The sequence below is a fragment of the Girardinichthys multiradiatus genome, chromosome 6 (assembly GCF_021462225.1).
Source record: "Girardinichthys multiradiatus isolate DD_20200921_A chromosome 6, DD_fGirMul_XY1, whole genome shotgun sequence".
Lineage (NCBI taxonomy): Eukaryota > Metazoa > Chordata > Actinopteri > Cyprinodontiformes > Goodeidae > Girardinichthys > Girardinichthys multiradiatus.
Genome location: NC_061799.1, coordinates 3550372 through 3565521, shown reverse-complemented (window position 1 = coordinate 3565521; position 15150 = coordinate 3550372). Strand labels below are relative to the sequence as shown.

The window sequence follows — 15150 nt, the reverse complement described above, 5'->3', positions numbered from 1 at the left end:
TGTTGTGGTCAACCCTGGGAGTAGGATGGGACGTCCGTCTGGACTTCTCCATAGTTCATCCTGGTCTTTTCTTCCCCCTCTTGCCTTCCAGACTGATTTATCTTCCGGTGAGGCCCCCTTTTGCAGTCTACTCACCTCTTCCAGAGTCGGTTCTGGTGTCCATTCAACTTCAGAGTTCATCAAGATGTGTATGGGCAGATATCCAGCTTTGGTTTTGGCTGCTTGGTCTGCAGTTTGATTTCCTTGAGCCACCCTAGTGTAGCTGTTATCATGTCCTTTGCATTTTATGACTGCTACTTCTTGGGGAAGTAGTAGGGCCTCAGCTAATCTTCTCATGTCTTGCTCATGTTTAATGGGTTTTTGTCCTGCTGTTTTAAACCCTGTTCTCATCCATTGCTTTAGTTCCACGTGCACTGCTCCCGTGACATAAGCCGAGTCTGTGTAAATGTTCACTTTTTGTCCTTCCCCTAGTTCTCGGGCTGCTATTACTGCTAGCACCTCTGCTCTCTGTGCTGATTGGGTGTCTGTCAGCCCTTCTGCCTTAAGAGTCACAAAGTTCGTTCCTGTGTTGTCCACAATAGGCTGCTTTCAGACCCTCTGTGTCATGTCTAAAATAACAGCCATCTGTGTACAGGGGTCTTGCTTCTGTCAATGGTTCTCCTTGTAGGTCTGGTCTGATTTTCTCACTTACCTCAACTCTTTCGGCGCATACATGGGGCTCTCCTTGTGTCATTCTGTCTGCCATGTTGATCCCTTCATGGCTGTAGATGATATTTGGCGCCTCCAGCACCTTACTCAATCTCTGTTGTCTCAATGGTGAGAGTGTGAAAGTTTTGGAATTGACAAATGCCACTACCGCATGTGATGTTAAAATGTGTAGTGGATGTCCCATCATTACGTGGGCTGTTTTTTTGGATGATTTTTGCCAACCCTGCTGCATGTCTGGTACATTCATGGTGTCTTTGTTCCTTGTTGTCAAGCATCACGCTTGTACATTAGCAGTGTTCTTACTCCCCCTTTTTTCTGGAACAGCACCCCGTTCGAAGTATGTGCTGTTACAGAAACATCCAAGTGAAAGGGCAATATGTAGTCTGGATGTGCCAAGAGAGCAGCTTGGGAAAGGCTGGTTTTAAGAGCAATAAATGCTTCCTCTGCTTCTGTTGTCCATTCTAGAGGCGCTGTCAAATGGCGCATGCCCTGCTTCTTCACTAAGTCGCGGAGTGGGCCAGTTAGGTCAGTGTATCCTGGAATAAATTACCTGCTGTATCCGGTGAGTCCCAAGACGGAATGCATGTCTTTCACCCGCACCGGTTTTGGATGAGAAAGGACAGCAGATTAATGTGAAGGGGACATTCCTGTCCCGGGCTGGGAGAACACCCTGCCTAAGAAATCCACCTGTTTCCTGCAAATTTTCAATTTGGCTTTGCTGACCTTGTAACCAGCTTTGGCCAGGTGTGAGAGTACCACAGCCGTGGCCTCCAAGCATTCAGAAACAGTTGGTGTCGCCAAAAGAATGTCATCCACGTATTGGATCAATGTGGTGTTTGGTGGGAGGGGACAATCTTGCAGGGATTCCTTAAGGAACTGATTAAATATTCCTGGTGATAGAGAAAAACCCTGCGGCAAACGAGTGTAGCGGTACCTGTATGACTTATACAGGTCCTTCTCAAAATATTAGCATATTGTGATAAAGCATTATTTTTCATAATGTCATGATGAAAATGTAACATTCATATATTTTAGATTCATTGCACACTAACTGAAATATTTCAGGTCTTTTATTGTCTTAATACAGATGATTTTGGCATACAGCTCATGAAAACCCAAAATTCCTATCTCACAAAATTAGCATATCATTAAAAGGGTCTCTAAACGAGCTATGAACCTAATCATCTGAATCAACGAGTTAACTCTAAACACCTGCAAAAGATTCCTGAGGCCTTTAAAACTCCCAGCCTGGTTCATCACTCAAAACCCCAATCATGGGTAAGACTGCCGACCTGACTGCTGTCCAGAAGGCCACTATTGACACCCTCAAGCAAGAGGGTAAGACACAGAAAGAAATTTCTGAACGAATAGGCTGTTCCCAGAATGCTGTATCAAGGCACCTCAGTGGGAAGTCTGTGGGAAGGAAAAAGTGTGGCAGAAAACGCTGCACAACGAGAAGAGGTGACCGGACCCTGAGGAAGATTGTGGAGACGGGCCGATTCCAGACCTTGGGGGACCTGCGGAAGCAGTGGACTGAGTCTGGAGTAGAAACATCCAGAGCCACCGTGCACAGGCGTGTGCAGGAAATGGGCTACAGGTGCCGCATTCCCCAGGTCAAGCCACTCTTGAACCAGAAACAGCGGCAGAAGCGCCTGACCTGGGCTACAGAGAAGCAGCACTGGACTGTTGCTCAGTGGTCCAAAGTATTTTTTTCAGATGAAAGCAAATTCTGCATGTCATTCGGAAATCAAGGTGCCAGAGTCTGGAGGAAGACTGGGGAGAAGGAAATGCCAAAATGCCAGAAGTCCAGTGTCAAGTACCCACAGTCAGTGATGGTCTGGGGTGCCCTGTCAGCTGCTGGTGTTGGTCCACTGTGTTTTATCAAGGGCAGGGTCAATGCAGCTAGCTAGCAGGAGATTTTGGAGCACTTCATGCTTCCATCTGCTGAAAAGCTTTATGGAGATGAAGATTTCCTTTTTCAGCACGACCTGGCACCTGCTCACAGAGCCAAAACCACTGGTAAATGGTTTACTGACCATGGTATCACTGTGCTCAATTGGCCTGCCAACTCTCCTGACCTGAACCCCATAGAGAATCTGTGGGATATTGTGAAGAGAACGTTGAGAGACTCAAGACCCAACACTCTGGATGAGCTCGAAGCATCCTGGGCCTCCATAAGACCTCAGCAGTGCCACAGGCTGATTGCCTCCATGCCACGCCGCATTGAAGCAGTCATTTCTGCAAAAGGATTCCCGACCAAGTATTGAGTGCATAACTGTACATGATTATTTGAAGGTTGACGTTTTTTGTATTAAAAACACTTTTATTTTATTGGTCGGATGAAATATGCTAATTGTGTGAGATAGGAATTTTGGGTTTTTATGAGCTGTATGCCAAAATCATCCGTATTAAGACAATAAAAGACCTGAAATATTTCAGTTAGTGTGCAATGAATCTAAAATATATGAATGTTAAATTTTCATCATGACATTATGGAAAATAATGAACTTTATCACAATATGCTAATATTTTGAGAAGGACCTGTATTTTCTCATAACCCTGTCCTGTCTGATAATGTTTTAATAACCTTTGAGTTTAATTTAACTGAGTATTCCACACCTGAAAGAAAATTTCATTATTGTAGATCATTATCAGACAATGCTGTAATAACCTTTAAAGAATCTGTTCCACTTTTGATTTCCTCATTATCTGAGAAACACTAAGTGGAGGGCAATAATTTTGTTTCTTCCCCTTCACAAATTGATTCTCTTGTTCATAGTGTCACTTCATCATTGCATGGTGCATTAGACAATGCAGCCCCCTTCAAAAAGAAGGTAATTGTTCACAGGAGGATGGCTCCCTGGTTTAATTCAGAGCTGCATACTTTAAAGCACAATGTTAGAAAATTGGAGAGAAAATGGCGCTCTACACACCTAGAGGATTCCTACTTAATCTGGAAAAATAGCCTACTGTTGTATAAAAAGACACTTCGCCAACCCAGAACAGCTTATTTCTCATCATTAATAGAAGAGAACAAGAATAATCCTAGGTTTCTCTTTAGTACAGTTGCTAAACTTACACAGAGTCATAGCTCTGTTGAGCCATCCATTCCCTTAGCTCTCAGCAGTCATAACTTTGTGGGATTCTTCTTAAATAAAATTGATTCTATTAAAAATAAAATCTTTGACATTCTCCCAAGCAAATGGGATAACATAGGATGTAAATGTAGAAACTGATCTGTGTTTGGACTACTTTGATCCTGTGGAGCTTCCTGAATTATCAGAAATATTAGCTTCATCTAAACCTTCAACTTGTATGTTAGACCCAATCCCAACCAAATTATTTAAGGAAGTGTCTTGAAGACATAAAAACTTGGATGACTTTAAATTTTCTGCTTCTAAATTCAGACAAGACAGAAGTTGTCGTCTTTGGACCGGAGTCTTTAAAAAAGAAACTGCTTAGTCAATCACTTAACCTGGATGACATTAAATTGACCTCTGGTAATAAAGTAAAAAACCTTGGTGTTATTTTTGACCAGGACATGTCATTTAAATCCCATATTAAACAGGTTTCTAGGACTTCCTTCTTTCACCTCCGGAACATTGCCAAAATTAGAAATATCCTATCCAGGAGTGACGCTGAAAAACTAGTCCATGCATTTGTTACTTCAAGACTGGACTATTGTAATTCTTTACTCTCAGGATGTCCACAAAAATGCAGTTAAAAGCCTTCATCTGATTCAAAATGCTGCAGCAAGAGTTCTGATGAAAATTAAAAAGAGATATCATATTTCTACCACTTTAGCTTCCCATCATTGGCTCCATGTTAAATCCAGAACAGTATTTAAAATTCTCCTCCTAACATATAAAGCCCTTAATGATCTAGCTCCATCATACATCAGAGATTTGATCTAGAAGAAGAATGGGAGGCAGGTCCTTTAGTTATCAGGCTCCTCTCTTGTGGAACCAGCTCCCAGTTTTAGTCCGTGAGGCAGACACCTTGTCTACTTTTAAGGCTAGGCTTAAAACTTTCCTTTTTGATAAAGCTTATAGTTAGAGTGGCGTAGGTTATCCTGAGCTATCTCTGTAATTATGCTGCTATAGGTTTAGGCGGCTGGAGGACACAATGACCACTTTCACCCTCTTCACTACATTCTCACACCCCTCTCCAAGATTGCATTATTTGTTGTTATTTCAGCTCTTAGCTTAGTTCTCTCTCTTTTCTCTTCCTAGAAGCTACACCTGGCCTGACTCTGTGTCTACCTGTGACACCTTTCTGGGGAGAGCAATCGTCCGAGCTTCTGCTGGCAACAACTTAATGCTCACACTCTACCGATGATCCACGTGGCCCTGTCTTTTAGTGTTTAACCCTTTCTCTCTCCTAGATATAGCAATTGACTGAGCTTTTACTGTAACTAATTATATGTGCTCTCTTTCATACTCTAACCTTGAAAATTGGCTCAGAGTTTATTTGTTCTTTCTTTCTAGGTGAAACGACTGAAGGAGCTTCATCCATTAACATTTACTTTTCCTTCCCATAGAAAGTACTCCTGGATCAGTGCCTCTTTGTTCTTTGTGTCTCTGCTCTGTTCTCTCAAACCCCCAGTCAGTCGTGGCAGATGGCCGCTCACACTGAGCCTGGTTCTGTTGGAGGTTTCTTCCTGTTAAAAGGGAGTTTTCCTCTCCACTGTCGCTACATGCATGCTCAGTATGAGGGATTGCTGCAAAGTCAAGGCCAGTGACTGTCCACTGTCTCTACATGCTGATCTGGGAGGAGTGAATTCTGCAAGTCACTGATTGGATGCAATCTGCTGGATTTCCTTAGACAGAATCTGAATCTGACTGCACTGTTCAGTGGTTAGCACTAATTGGAATGTACAGGGGTTGGACAATGAAACTGAAACACCTGATTTTAGACCACAATAATTTATTAGTATGGTGTAGGGCCTCCTTTTGCGGCCAATACAGCATCAATTCGTCTTGGGAATGACATATACAAGTCCTGCACAGTGGTCGGAGGGATTTTAAGCCATTCTTCTTGCAGGATAGTGTCCAGGTCGCTACGTGATACTGGTGGAGGAAAACGTTTCCTGACTCGCTCCTCCAAAACACCCCAAAGTGGCTCAATAATATTTAGATCTGGTGACTGTGCAGGCCATGGGAGATGTTCAACTTCACTTTCATGTTCATCAAACCAATCTTACACCAGTCTTGCTGTGTGTATTGGTGCATTGTCATCCTGATACACGGCACCGCCTTCAGGATACAATATTTGAACCATTGGATGCACATGGTCCTCAAGAATGGTTCGGTAGTCTTTGTGCCCATCTAGCACAAATATTGGGCCAAGGGAATGCCATGATATGGCAGCTCAAACCATCACTGATCCACCCCCATGCTTCACTCTGGGCATGCAACAGTCTGGGTGGTACGCTTCTTTGGGGCTTCTCCACACCGTAACTCTCCCGGATGTGGGGAAAACAGTAAAGGTGGACTCATCAGAGAACAATACACGTTTCACATTGTCCACAGCCCAAGATTTGCGCTCCTTGCACCATTGAAACCGACATTTGGCAATGGCATGAGTGACCAAAGGTTTGGCTGTAGCAGCCCAGCCGTGTATATTGACTCTGTGGAGCTCCCGATGGACAGTTCTGGTGGAAACAGGAGAGTTGAGGTGCACATTTAATTCTGCTGTGATTTGGGCAGCCGTGGTTTTATGTTTTTTGGATACAATCCAGGTTAGCACCCGAACATCCCTTTCAGACAGCTTCCTTTTGCGTCCACAGTTAATCCTGTTGGATGTGGTTCGTCCTTCTTGGTGGTATGCTGACATCACCCTGGATACCGTGGCTCTTGATACATCACAAAGACTTGCTGTCTTGGTCACAGATGCGCCAGTAAGACGTGCACCAACAATTTGTCCTCTTTTGAACTCTGGTATGTCACCCATAATGTTGTGTGCATTTCAATATTTTGAGCAAAACTGTGCTCTTACCCTGCTAATTGAACCTTCACACTCTGCTCTTACTGGTGCAATGTGCAATCAATGAAGACTGGCTACCAGGCTGGTCCAATTTAGCCATGAAACCTCCCACACTAAAATGACAGGTGTTTCAGTTTCATCCAACCCCTGTATGTACCTGACTTTTGTAAAGTGCCTTGAGACAACATGTGTTGTGAATTAGCACCATATAAATAAAACTGAATTGAATATTTTATACCGATGGCCATTCTATATTCATAGAAAGGTCAAGGCTGATTTCGATTTCCGGTTTGCTTTGAGATCTGACCTGTGTTATGGAAAAAAACATATTTACCAAAGAAATAGATCGATGATCATCATTCAATCAGCTTTATTAATGTAGCCTTATAGGGGGGACAGTTTATAAGTCAGACGGGTTGCTGAGCTAGAAACTGAAAGAAAACACCTCCTTATATCAGTATTGTAAAAACCCAATGTAGCCTGGGACCCAGCCTGGTGTGAACTTTAGCAAGCTATTAAGCAAATTAATAATGATAGTCAATTAATCAAATTATGCTGACTGAGGATCTCACCAACTCCCGAAAAAAAGTTATATTCTTTTAGGATTCCAGTTCTGAGTCTTTCATCTTGTATTTTACAGCAGGGGTTTCAGCAAGAGGGAGCAGGAAGGGAAGTGAAACACCTTTTGTCAGGCCAGGCAGAGTTTTACCTCAATCAGCACAAAAGGCACTTTCTACATTTTTCGTCACACCTGTTTCTTTCTTTTTTCTTTCTAATGACTCAAATAGAAATGGAAGTTTTTTTTTTTTTTAGAGTAAGTAATTTATATTTATAGTTTATATTGAAATATAAAGTAAGTACAAAAGTATCTCCATTTGCAGAGAACGGTTAGAGATATGCTTTGTAGCATGTGGGAAAGTAAAAAGAATATATCACAAAGCATGCTAGTGGTTAATTCTTTTAGCGGCCAAAAATAGTATTAGTTCTTAGTTTACTGAATTTGGTGGAATATAGGATCTTTTCATATCTGACCTGCCCTAAAATCACTGAGTTCAGTCTGTTGCTGTGGCCAGGGTGGGTTTAGGACATACATTTTGCCCAGTTGTGGTTTGTGCACCATGATTTGTCAGACAATATCTCTGTAGATGATTCTCATAAATAGGTCTACCAAACATTAGGGTTAAGATGGTAAACTATTTAAAAGAAAATAAATAAAAAATTTGCATAACTCTGAGCTTGTCTTGAATCAGTTGAATCAGTTGTTAGACCAATATTCAGACAATGGCGAGGAAACCACACGAAGAGTAAGATTGTCTTAAATAATAATTATTAGCCGACTTACAAGGCTGATACAGGACTCCTTGACGCAGGCTGGGTGATTGACTTGAAGCAGAAAAAAACAGAATAATTTAGTCAATGGACATAGAGCAGGCAGCAAACAGAAGGCTCCAGCAGAGAACAATGAAAACCAAAGAGTATAAATCCTAAGGTAGGGTGGAGAATGGACAAATGAACACTGGGAGCTAATCAGGGGGAAATCAGAAGCAGCTGGTGAGGGAGAGAAAGAACGCAACTGAAGAAGGGTGGCTTATTAACACAGAAGAGCAGGGAAATCCAGGGGAATTACAGAACATCTGAGTTAACAGAAATAAGTAAACAATGGAACTAACTAACAAAGATAAACAAGAAGGAGGAATGAATCATGAATGTAATAAACAAGAATAAACTGAAAAAATAGCAACAGAAGTAAAGAAAACTCTAACCTAACACAGGCAGATCATGACGTGAACATTATGAAAAACAAATTCTTAAAACTAAGATATAAAGAGTACATTTTTATACATACATACAGAAATTTTTCCTGCGATAGATATAAAAAATAAACCATTTGTTTTATTTTTTACCAGTATGTATTTAGTGTGTTCATTGTATTTCTTGTTACCACCAACTTTATGGGTTTCAGGTTTGCTTTGTTACAGATAAAAACTGATGCTAAATACCACACAGGGATTTCACTTTAATCCTTTTTTTTTTTTTTTCTTTAGTCAGGAAGCTACTGTATACTGCATATATGCATACATTTTAGTATATGTTGTGGCACTCAGTTTGCATTACTTAACACAAAAGGAGAACAAAGTTAGAGAAAGCTAATTTTGACTTAGTATGATGCTGATTAAAACATTAGAACCATGTCATCTACTCTCTCTTCACTGCCTCTTCTCTTCTTCCTTCACCCTGCCTCTACTTCATGTTGGTATTTGAAGTCTGTTGCTGCAGAAGTGACTATCTAAAAATAGAGTTTGAATCAGAATCAGCTTTATTGCCACGTCTGTACAGACAAACAAGTAATTTGACTTGAGTACACTTTGCTCTCAATAATAAAGAATATCTTTTTAAAGTGTACAAATATACACACAAGGGTATCTTGGACCCAATGACCTCCTAAATGCTCTACCTATCTCTGCTCCAGTACTGAGACAGATTCAGGCAAATCCAAAAGATATGATTGTGATCAGCTTTTTTCGACCCACATGCCCTCCAACAAGAATTAGCTGCCTTTGGTCCCCTCTGGGCAGGTGTTAAAAAACAAATCACACCACATTTTTCCACCTAAATTCTCTCCATATCACATTTCCAAAATTTAGATTATTTTTCCAATCATTAAATATGGATAATAAATTTACCTAATTTCTTCCATTTTTCTCTATAGTCCTCTACTGTTAGGATTGTGTTCTGTTTGGTGGATCTGTTTGTGTCCACTTACCTTCCAGAGTCAGAGTAGCATGGGCGGAGATTTCCAATCTACGCACCTGTCCTGGATTCTGCTGATGAGAGCAGCTGGCATCTAAGCTCCTGGAAGTGATCCATTCCTCGCTGGATTATTCAGTGACACTGGTACTGAGTGAGACAGCCAATAATTTATCTTTGAGACTTTCTTGAGTAACCTGGTGATTTTTGTGTTTTCTAAGGACACTTATTGGAGTGTGGAACTTGCCTTTTGCTGGAGCTTAAGGACTTGTGTATTTGGATTCCTCTCCTGGAAACTCTCACCTGGAAACCAACCATCCTCTGTCCTGCCACTCTCTCTCTCTCTCCCTCGGACCTGGAACACAAATGAACACCGAAACCTGGAACACTTACCTCCTGGATTTCCCTTGCCTCTTCCTCCGAGCTGACCTCCCTCCCAAGAGCCTGTAAGAAAGAAAGAGACAATCTCCTCATTATACTCACCATTACTCCTGTGGATGACCAGCTAACTTCTTCCTATTCCTTTGCAGGAGGAACCCACTGCTTTGCATTCACTGTAAATAAACATCATTTAACTTTTCATCTTGTCTCTGTGTCATTGTTCTGTTTTTGCCTGAACTTGGGTACTCCTCTATTTAAACCCCAACATCTACATATATAGCAGATTCTCACCTTCTATGTTTTGCAATATTGGATATAATTTTGATACCAATTTGTTATTGGGAATTGATTGGTATGATTTAAGAAACATATTTAAAATATTGAAAAATTTCCTATTTGGGTTTTCCCTTTTTATTTTATCCAAATAGCCTCTAATCTGTGAGAAGTGGGAAAAGTCTGTATTGAAAAGTCTTTAAATTCACCTTTATTTAAAAGGTCATTATATTTCACCAAACCCTTTCGGATCCATTTCTTAAAGGTGTTATCAGGTACATTAATAAGATTCTTTATTTTTTCACAAGTTTTGACCAGGTATTGAGTGCTGTTTCTGATCATCAATTGAGTTCTTCAAGATGTTTTATCAGATCTAACTTCCAATTGCTGCTTCCAACGGGGTACTGTACGTCGCACTTTTAATTACCTTCCATTTTACTCTGTAAGTTGGGCTGCACATTTCAACTAATTTATTTTTGCTGCTCTATAGTAATTATTTATGTTAGGAAGTCTAAGGCCGAGTCCGAGTCCGAGTGGACCATGTTCTCTGCATCTATTGTCGATGCTGCTGCCCATAGCTGCGGCCGTAAGGTCTGCGGTGCCTGTCGTGGCGGCAATCCCAGAACCCGGTGATGGACACCGGCAGTAAGGGATGCTGTTAAGCTGAAGAAGGAGTCCTATCGGCTGTGGTTGGCTTGTGGGACTCCTGAGGCGGCTGACGGGTACCGTGAGGCCAAGCGTGCTGCGGCCCGGGCTGTGGCAGAGGCAAAAACCCGGGCCTGGGAAGAGTTCGGTGAGGCCATGGAGAAGGACTACCGGTTGGCCTCGAAGCGATTCTGGCAAACCGTCCGGCGCCTCAGGAGGGGGAAGCAGTGCTTTGCCAACACTGTTTATAGTGGGGGCGGGAGACTGCTGACCTCGACTGAGGACATTATCGGGCGGTGGAAGGAGTACTTCAAGGATCTCCTCAATCCTGCCATCACGCATTCCGTGGTGGAAACAGAGGCTGGGGACTCGGGGTTGGACTCTTTCATCACCCAGGCTGAAGTCACCGAGGTGGTTAAAAAGCTCCGCGGTGGCAAGGCTTCGGGGGTGGATGAGATCCGCCCTGAGTACCTCAAGTGTCTGGATGTTGTAGGGCTGTCATGGTTGACACGCCTCTTCAACATTGCGTGGCGGTCGGGGACAGTGCCTCTGGACTGGCAGACTGGGGTGGTGGTCCCCCTTTATAAGAAGGGGGACCGGAGGGTGTGTTCCAACTACAGGGGGATCACACTCCTCAGCCTCCCTGGTAAGGCCTACGCCAGGGTATTGGAGAGGAGAGTCCGACCGATAGTCGAACCTCGGCTTCAGGAGGAACAGTGTGGTTTTCGTCCCAGCCGTGGAACACTGGACCAGCTCTATACCCTCTACAGGGTGCTCGAGGGTTCATGGGAGTTTGCCCAACCGGTTCACATGTGTTTTGTGGACCTGGAGAAGGCATTCGACTGTGTCCCTCGTGATGCCCTGTGGGGGGTGCTCCAGGAGTATGGAATCGGGGGCCCTTTATTAGGGGCCATCCGGTCCCTGTACGAGCGGAGCAGGAGTTTGGTCCGCATTGCCGGCACTAAGTCGGACCTGTTCCCAGTGCATGTTGGACTCCGGCAGGGCTGCCCTTTGTCGCCGGTCCTGTTCATAACTTTTATGGACAGGATTTCTAGACGCAGCCAAGGACCGGAGGGGGTCTGGTTTGGGGAACCAGTGGATTTCGTCTCTTCTTTTTGCGGATGACGTGGTCCTGCTGGCCCCCTCTAGCCAAGACCTACAGCATGCGCTGTGGCGGTTCGCAGCCGAGTGTGAAGCGGCTGGGATGAGGATCAGCTCCTCCAAGTCCGAGGCCATGGTACTCGACCGGAAAAGGGTGGCTTGTCCTCTTCAGGTTGGAGGGGAGTTCCTGCCTCAAGTGGAGGAGTTTAAGTATCTCGGGGTCTTGTTCACGAGTGAGGGAAGAATGGAGCGGGAGATCGACAGACGGATCGGTGCAGCTGCCACAGTAATGGGGGCGCTGTGCCGGTCCATTGTGTTGAAGAGAGAGCTGAGCCGAAAAGCAAAGCTCTCAATTTACTGGTCGGTCTACGTTCCTACCCTCACCTATGGCCATGAACTTTGGGTCATGACCGAAAGAACAAGATCACGGATACAAGCGGCTGAAATGAGCTTCCTCCGTAGGGTGGCCGGGCACTCCCTTAGAGATAGGGTGAGGAGCTCGGCCATCCGGGAGGAGCTCGGAGTAGAGCCGCTGCTCCTCCACATTGAGAGGAGCCAGTTGAGGTGGCTCGGGCATCTATACCGGATGCCTCCTGGACGCCTTCCTCGGGAGGTGTTCCAGGCACGTCCCACCGGGAGGAGGCCCAGGGGACGGCCCAGGACACGCTGGAGGGACTATGTCTCTCGGCTGGCCTGGGAACGCCTTGGGCTCCCCCTGGAGGAGCTGGAGGAGGTGTCTGGAGAGAGGGACGTCTGGGCGTCTCTGCTGAGTCTGCTGCCCCCGCGACCCGGTCCTGGATAAGCGGAAGACGACGAACGAACGAACCTGAAATTTTGCCCTATTCCCTTAGGATTCTAAATAATTCTGGTAAGGATCCATCTGGTTTTGCTAAGTTAATTAAAATATCATCTGCACAAAGAGCTTTTTTTTTTTTTCCTTTGGATTTATCTCAACACCATATATTTTAGAGTCCTCTCTAATCCATTGTGCCAAATGTTCCATAAATATGACACACAACAGTGGTGACATTGAACATCTTTGCCTATAACCATGTTCAAGATTTATAACCCCTGATAATTGCCAATTCAGATTCCCAGTGGGTTTATCAGATAATTCCTAGACTATTTTCAAGAATTTATAAGATAAAGGATAGGACTTTGTGTAGAAAGGATCACCTGCGTAGTTTGCCTGATATTGTCCCTGGTCCTTCTTTCTTTTATAAATCCTGTTTGGTCTAAATTTATAACATTTGGGACAATATCTTCTACAACAACATTGGATTTTGTGATAAAAGGATATGATGGTGTAAGAAGAGATCGACAGGAGAGAAGTGGAGGAGGATGTGGAATATTTATTAAGCAAGGGATACAATATCAGGTATTAGGGAAAGGGAAAGAACTTGAATATATAGTAATTGAGATATGGGAACAAGAAGGTAAATTTAAAATAATACATTTTTATAATCCATGTAAAACATTGTCAATTGAAATAATGGAGGAGTTAAATGAATATTTGGAAGGGAAAGTAATTTGGTGTGGAGATTTTAATGCAAATAGTACATTGTGGGGTAATTGTAATGATAAAAATAGACAAGCTATAGAAGAATGAATGGAAATAAAAAATCTAGTATGTATTAATGATGGGAGGGGAACAAGAATCAATGTAAGAACAGGGATGGAATCAGTTATTGATTTAACAATGGTTTCAAATGGTTTAGCTGGTAGTTGTGAGTGGGGCATTGATAAAAAATCAACAATAGGTAGTGATCATTATCCCATTACAATAAGAGTAGGATTAACTTTAAATAATAGGAATATAAATGTCAATAAAAAACAAAATTTTAATAAGGCAGACTGGACTAAATTTAGATACTTGAGTCAAATAAACTTAGAGAATGTAGATATGAGAATGGATATAAATGATGTAAATTTAAAAATTTGTAAGGTAATCATGGAAGCAGCAGATAATTCTATAAAGAAAGTAGGGTGTAAAAGTAATAAGAAAATGGTACCATGGTGGACAAATGAATGTAAAGAAGCAATAAAGTTAAGAAATAAAGCATTTAAGGTACTAAAAGGAAATCCAATTTATAAGAATTTAATTGATTATAAAAGAAAGCAAGCAATAGTAAGGAGAACTATAAAGAAGGTAAAAAGAGAATATTGGAGAAATTTCTGTAGCACAATAGGGAAAGAAACAAAAATAGAAAAAATTTGGAAAATAATTAAAAGAATGAATGGCATAAATAGAGAGTTTGAATATCCTACATTAAAAATAAATAATATAAATATAGTAAAAGATGAAGATAAAGTTGAAATATTGGCAAGAATATTTAGTAAAATTAACAGTTCAAATAATATTAGTGAAGAGGGAAGAAAAGGAAGAGAAAATACAAAACTTATATATAAAGATGTATTACAGAGTGTTGAAGAAACAAATAATCTGTTAAATGTTGAATTTACAAAAGCTGAATTAAATTATGCACTTAGGAAGACAAAAAATACAGCACCAGGTAAAGATCAAATTTGGTACAGAATGATAAGGCAACTTGGTGGAAAATCGAAAGATATAATATTACAATTATATAATAAAATATGGGAGGAGGGAAAATTACCACTGAGCTGGAAGGAATCAATTGTAGTACCAATAGCTAAACCAGGAAAAGATAAATAAAATCCAGGAAATTATAGACCAATAGCCTTAACATCAAATCTATGTAAAATAATGGAAAAAATGATTAATAGTAGACTAGTATATTATTTAAATAATAAAGGATATATGTCAAAGTATCAAAGTGGTTTCAGAAAAGGGAGGAGTACTAATGATCCAATGCTATGCTTAGAGCATGAAATTAGAAGAGCACAGGTAAATAAAGAAAGTGTAGTGGCAGTATTTTTTGATATAGAAAAAGCATATGATATGATGTGGGTGGAAGGATTATTAATTAAATTACAAATACTGGGCATTAAAGGGAAAATATTTAAATGGATCAAAGACTTTTTAACAAATAGGAAAATACAAGTTAGAATTGGGGAAGTGATCTCAGGAAAATATATAGTAGAAAATGGAACTCCACAGGGGAGTATTATAAGTCCGTTATTGTTTTCAATTATGATAAATGATGTATTTAAAGATATTGGAAAAGTAATGGGATGTTCACTTTTTGCAGATGATGGAGCTGTTTGGAAAAGAGGAAAAAATGTAGATTTCATTGTAAAGAAATTACAAGAGGTTATTATTGAAATAGAGAAATGGGCGTTACAATGGGGATTTAAATTTTCAGTTGAAAAAACCAAAGTAATGATATT

General features: G+C 41.6%; 1 long non-coding RNA gene across 1 annotated transcript; it reads left to right on the top strand.

The window, feature by feature from the left end:
- Positions 1-9488: 9488 nt before the first annotated feature.
- LOC124869519 lies at positions 9489-10021 on the top strand. The gene is made up of 3 exons (XR_007038609.1): positions 9489-9588; positions 9663-9887; positions 9972-10021. It is a non-coding gene; the product is annotated as an uncharacterized LOC124869519 (long non-coding RNA).
- Positions 10022-15150: the final 5129 nt, after the last annotated feature.